Here is a 6,774-nt window from a genome sequence, read left to right as displayed (position 1 = left end):
GTTAAAAATAGGAAATGAATTTAAAAAAACAGATTAACAGATTATGACCATTTCACAAAGAAGCCTAAAGGATGCAATTTGGTCACCTCAATGAGGAATTTACTAAAGATTAGAAACTGTGCCAACTAATGCTTAATCTCTTTTCCAAGAGCAACATTAATTGAGAATAGAAACTAATTTGTGAAATGTTATGGACTTTGGTGGAAGATTATGAGTAGTATTACTTAATGAGAAAACAGTAAGAAGCAGCAGAGGGGAAAAGCTTGCAGAAAGTCTGGAAAAACCCAATTAAGAATAATCACCCTGTGGATATTTAAGCATAAAGCTGAAAATAGGACAACAAACAAAGAATTGGGAGGGGGGAAATCTATAAAGATTTAACAAACTTCTTAAGCATCTATGACAATGAAGTCACCCATTTGGACTTTTAACAGAAAAGTCTCAAAGGTGCTGTAATAGGAAGGAGAAATCTAAGAAAGCAAAGGGAAGAAGAACAAATGCAATAGGAAGTCTATGCTGGAGATCATATAATTGTGAGGGCACTGAGAAGTCCATATTTGTTGTTTCTGAAAGAGAGGAAAATACCAAAAGCTTGGGAAAAAAATCTCACCAAACAATATTATCAAAAATGGCTGTTTAAAAAAATATCAGATGACTAACAATGCATATATCTACTTTCCTTTTCTAAGCATTTTTATGACATTAATCAAGAAACAATAAGAAGGGAATGGGAAGGTTTTCATAATGTTCTTCCATTGGTCATAGCTTTTGAGTCACACAGTGATTGACTGGGCCTTATGTATTGACTTAAAAAAATCATTAAATTCCACAGATCAAATTAGTACCTTACAGGTTGTTCATCAATAACATGACTACCACATAGCTATCAAAATCATTCAAGATTTTCTGAAAGATGTTACAACAGACTTGCTTTGTTCATCAATCTTTTTGTAAATGAGGAGCAAAAAAAAAAGGGCTCTTTTCTCATCAATGTTATTAACTGCTGTCATTACAAATGGGTTGATTAAATCAAACACTATAATGTAAGAGCCCTTTAAATGGGCGGACACAGTGCATCAGGAGATTGAGGCCCAGAAGTAATTTCTATGGATATTAGGACTGCCTTGTAGGTGGGATCTTGGCCATGATGAGATAGCTTCATAATGGGTGACTCTCTCGCTGATTGGCTGTGTGTGTGACCTCACAGGCCCTTTATAAGCCCACTGTAGGCAGCAGTCACTCTCTTTAACCTGGCCTTCTTCACCCTGGCTCCCTAGCCTGGGTGGCCAAGCCGAGATGGATAGCCAAAAGAGGTAAGGATTTTGTTAGTGAACACGTGGGTCTTCTGACCAGGTGTTCACTTGGGAACCAACAAGTCAGGGCATCAGTCAGGGCATTATGTGAGTAGGTATAATAAAGGCTTTTAAGATTGCACGTGGCTGTTCTTGAGCGCGCTACCGGTTATTAAGCTATAGATTCAAGAGGTCTTGGCCAGAGACCTTTTAAGGCCTCAGAGGAGGCGAGCCGGGTAGAGTTCACACTGCAAAGGACAGTGGTCAAAGGTACTCTGGTGGGTCTAGGACAGACTAGTAATAGTAACTGCCAGGGGAGCACGTTACACTATAACACTGTGGATTCTTTTAAATGAGATTCATAATTCCTCAGAAGAGTTTATTTGAACAATCCACACAGAGCAAAAGAATCCAAGTGGATAAAAAGTGCTGATTGTCCAGACTGTGTTGTTAAAGAATTTCTGGGCTTTCAGAGCATTTTGTTGTATAGATCGCTTTATGCAAGTTAATTTTTTGTGGGAAATGGTGATAATTAAAGTCAATATCTTTACTTTTAGAAATTTTTCCTTTTTAAAAACCAGATGACTTGTTTAAATATGTGAGGCTGAAGCTGATGCAATTCTATACATTGCTATCTTGCCATTATTAGCCTTTCTTTTAATTTCATATTGATCTTGACCTTTGTTCTAACTAGTAAATAGTGTATGACAAATGATTATGATATAATTTCCACATCTGGATTTCCACTGGTCATTTCCTGGCTGCTGAAATATAGTCTGTTTCATTTTTTCTGATGCTCTATACTGCTGTGAACAACAGCTTCCAATTATATTTAAAGTCTTGATATATTTATATTCTGCTCATTCTACAAGACTTATCTTTTTCACTTTTTTAAACACAAAGCATATTTTCCAATAAACCTTTTAGCATACTGCTCTATGCTGATATTCACCAGATCTTAGCATTTTCATAGAATATCTCTACCTTTAACATCTAGAGAAGGAATCCTTCTCTCAGTCATGTGCCTTCTGGTAATGAGCCTCCTAATACTCAGCTGGATTGGTTCTCAGAAGGAGGATTCAGCGCTGAAAGTTGACCATGGAGGACATCCGATCGGATATTCTTATTTTACAGACAAGGACAATGAAGCCCACAGAGGTAAAGGTGGTTTTCCAAAGTCAAACAGGGAGTAAGGTACAGAACCTGAAATCAAACCCAGATTCTTTGTCTACAAATATCACTTATCTTTGCCCCATATTACTTCTCAACATAATAGAACTTGTCAAGGTTTTTGCTTTCCTGGAATAGTTTTCAAGAACTCAGTTTCACTTCTCTTCCACAATAGGGGATTGAAACAGGATTTCATGGGGGAAAATTAAAGATGAAAGTAAAAGAATTAATGTAAGAGTCAAGTAATTCAAAAATAGGAAGGGTTTCATAAAGATGGAACCTTATATAGTTAGTACATTTAGATCAGAAGGACTTGGGGATGGAAAAGAATTTTTGTCCTTCTCTAAACTTATTACCCCTTCATAGTGACTTAGTTTAGTATTTCAGAATTTGTTGCCTTTTTAAAAATGCCATTGAGTAGAAAAGAAAGAAGTGCATGGCAAAATGTAGACAAGCTTTGGTAGTATAATGCTGAACTTATTGTATACTTTAAAGGAAGAAGTGCTAAACTATGTGACAGAGTTGTGCTTTCATGTATAAATCCCTGTTTTCTCCTTTGCATGTAGAAATATCCATTTTGTTAGTGCCTGTCAAGTATAAAAAAAAAAAAAGAAAGAAAGAAAAAGAAAAAGAAAAAAAGAAAGAAAACCCAGACTATGTGATTCCATCAGTGCTAACACTTCTGCCTTTGACAGAATTCATATCCACATCTTAGTAGGTGACTATGAATTGCTGGATCCAGAAAAATTTTGTTATTTGTTAACCTTCCTGTTCTGAGCTTCTCTAGAATGATTAAATCTGAAGCATGAATGGCAACCCATTGTCAGACCTTTATTTGAGTCTTTTCCATCCTGCTTGATTTTTTTTTTTTTAATCTATTGGTAACAAACAATCTTTGAGAGTCCAGTTTACTACCATGTCACAATTAGGCACCTGAGTAATAATTTAATGAGCTGAGGGAGTGGGGGAAGAAAGGTGAGTGACATCTTTGAAGACAACTAATAAATCTACAATTGAGTCCTGCCAAGGTTTTAGAGTAGAAAAAGGAGGGTGAGAGAATAGGGAGGCTGTTCCTAATGAATGAGAGATGTTGGTAATGATGATCTTTTCCACTTGCAAGTGGAATAGGTTGCTGGTAGTGGTTTTCACCTATAAAAATACTGCTATTCCTTTTTCATTAATGTGACAATTACCTGAAGCAAAAAGGATTATTTTAAATCCTTGGCTTGCTTGGTTTTTTGCTGAGTTAGACATCTGTGTGATGTAATTCCCTTGGTGCTGAGCAGGCTCCTTAATTATGGAAGCCAATGAATATTTTTTATTGGGTAATGCCCTAGAAAAGCTAGATAACACGAATGAGTGAGCTATACAACCAGAGGCAAGAGCTGATTCAGTGTTTCTGTTGCGCAGAGCTATTAATTTACATAGAGAAAACAATTTTGTCAAATGTAATTAAGCAATAAGCTAGAAAATAGAGGGGGCTTTATTGTCAGCTAAATGCCTATTCAGGATATTGCAAAAGCATCTAGCAGATTTTAAATGCTAATCTGATGGAATTGAGTTTTCAAAAGTATAGTTGGTATGCCCATAAAAGTTAAGCCCATTTTGTTTAGTCAGCCTTTTAAAACAGACCAATAAGATAAAATATTTTATAATAAGCTGTGACTTAATTGGTTGATTTGATTGAATTAAAGCACAAATATGGAGAACAGTAATTATCTTAGAGAAATTGACAAGAATAGTTCTCAGCTATTTATCCAATAAGGATTTCATTTTTAATTACCCCTTTTCCCCAGCTTCATCACAGTTTTTAAAAATAAAATTATATTTGCACAGGTATTTATCAACTTAGAGTTCATGATAGAAAATTTTACTTTTAGGTCAGTTTGGGGGAAATTTAGAACATATTTACCTCAAAAAATGGCACCAATGTCTCACACACAAAATTCTGTTTTAGGTTATAATACTAATGAAATGCTATGTTTTTAAAACATAAGGGAAGCTTAGAATGTACCTCAGGAAAAAAAATAGCATCAATGATTTTTAGCACACAAAGGTCTGATTTAGTTTATAACGCTGATGAAATGTTATGCTTTTAAATTATAAGGTGGTAAAAAAAAAATTGCTGCAATTTATCAACATGGAAACCCCCCCAATCATACTGAATAAGAAATGTGTGTGTGTGTGTGTGTGTGTGTGTGTGTGTGTGTGTGTGTGTTTGAATGTTCAATGAATGAATGATCTGCTTAATGAAAAAGCTTTCTTTATCATGGGGGGGGGTATATGTAGACTTTTTTGTAATTTGAACTGAATCTTCTGAATCCTTTCAAATAGTTTAACGATAATTCTTTATAATGTCTAATTTTTATTTTAAAAAAAACTTGTGTTTTTTCCTTTTATTTGATAAAAGTTTATTATTAGTACCATTTTTATGCTTACCAACCACATAAATAAATAGTCCTGGAAAAGTGAAACAAAAAGTGCAGAGGTTAAAAAGAATGTTTTAAAAATACTTGAAGTAGAATATAGAAAACTAAGGGCAGAAAATGTTTGTGGCAGCTCTTTTTGTTGTAGCTAGAAACTGGAAGATGAATGGATGTCCATCAGTTGGAGAATGGTTGGGGAAATTGTGGTATATGAAGGTTATGGAATATTATTGCTCTGTAAGAAATGACCAGCAGGAGGAATACAGAGAGGCTTGGAGAGACTTACAGGAACTGATGCTGAGTGAAATGAGCAGAACTAGGAGATCATTATACACTTCAACAATGATATTGTATGAGGATGTATTCTGATGGAAGTGGAAATCTTCAACATAAAGAAGAGTCAACTCACTTCCAGTTGATCAATGATGGACAGAGGTAGCTACACCCAGAGAAGGAACACTGGGAAGTGAATGTAAATTGTTAGCACTACTCTCTGTCTGCCCAGGTTACTTATACCTTCGGAATCTAATGCTTATTGTGCAACAAGAAAATGGTATTTACACACATGTATTGTATCTAGGTTATATTGTAACACAAGTAAAATGTATGGGACTGCCTGTCATTGGGGGGAGGGAGTACAGGGAAGGGGGGATAATTTGGAAAAATGAATACAAGGGATAATATTATAAAAAATATATAATAAAGAAAAAAAAGAAAACTAAGGGCAGGAAAAATTGGAAAGACAACATGTGCATGACATCTATAAGTGTCTATTCCCTCTTGTTTCACTTGAGGACAGTAGCAGTTTGGAGAGCACTTCAGCTGACAGGAGTGGGAGCAGATCATTCTACCACATGGTTTCCATGGAAGCTAATGAGGGTATGAGGAATATTTCTATAGTTCAGGGCTTCTTAAACTTTATTCACTTCCAATCCCTTTTCACCCAAGAAATTTTTAGATAAAATTGGTATGTAAATCAAACATTTTCTGGTAATCATAATTTCATGACCTACATATTCACTTACAAGACCCCATTATGGTTACAACCCACAGTTTAAGAAGCTGGGCTATATACCTTATGTAGTTTTGGTTTTGATCAATTAGGAAAACAATATCAGTTTGCATAGGGTGGGCTTGGAAAGTGAAATGTTTTGTTTAAATATACCAGATTACACTTCTATTCTTTTTTTCAGATCTACTCCTAGAAACTAATCCACCCCCTCAGTCCTCCAGTTTTGACTTCGTGCCCATCTCTGGAGGTATACTGTACTTGTCTGGTCTTCATCCAAACTTTGTCAAAGTGCATTTCCTCAGCATCCTTCCTTCCTGTGAGAGGTTCTCCTATCCCCCCAACTTGGCTTAGGCTACCTTTATTTCCTAAAAGGCAACAAAAATATTCCTTAGACTTGATTGCTGAAGGCTCCAGGTGCCTCTCCAGTGACCTCCCAGTAGCCCTGATCACATTGCTATGATCTCTTGGTTACCTAGGAGCAAAAAGGCCCACTTTTCTGGAGTCAGGGCCTTTCAGATGGGCAAATGTCCTGCAGCTGTGGAGTGACCACATGCTGTCTAGCTGATCAGAAACATTTCCACTTGGAGAGAAATGGAGCCCTTCCACCTAATTTAAGGGTAGGAGTATCCTAGTTGAAAATCTTTACTCTAGCTAAGTAAACCTTCCTTTGTTAACCATTGAATCAATGCCTAATTTTGACCTAGCACTGAAGAGATGGTCTTTTAGCCCCACCCTAAACACTCCTGAGATAGGACAGGGCTAATCTTGCTCCTACTCCAGAGGCTCTCTACCTGGGACTTCACAGTATGGGACAATAGAGCTAGGGAGGAGTGCTAGGAGAGATAGTTCCTATGTCAATCTATAAATGGTATCA

The sequence above is a fragment of the Sminthopsis crassicaudata genome, chromosome 6, assembly GCF_048593235.1.
Source record: "Sminthopsis crassicaudata isolate SCR6 chromosome 6, ASM4859323v1, whole genome shotgun sequence".
NCBI classification, from domain to species: domain Eukaryota; kingdom Metazoa; phylum Chordata; class Mammalia; order Dasyuromorphia; family Dasyuridae; genus Sminthopsis; species Sminthopsis crassicaudata.
The sequence above is the reverse complement of the archived record's forward strand: the minus strand, read 5'-3'. Positions refer to the sequence as shown.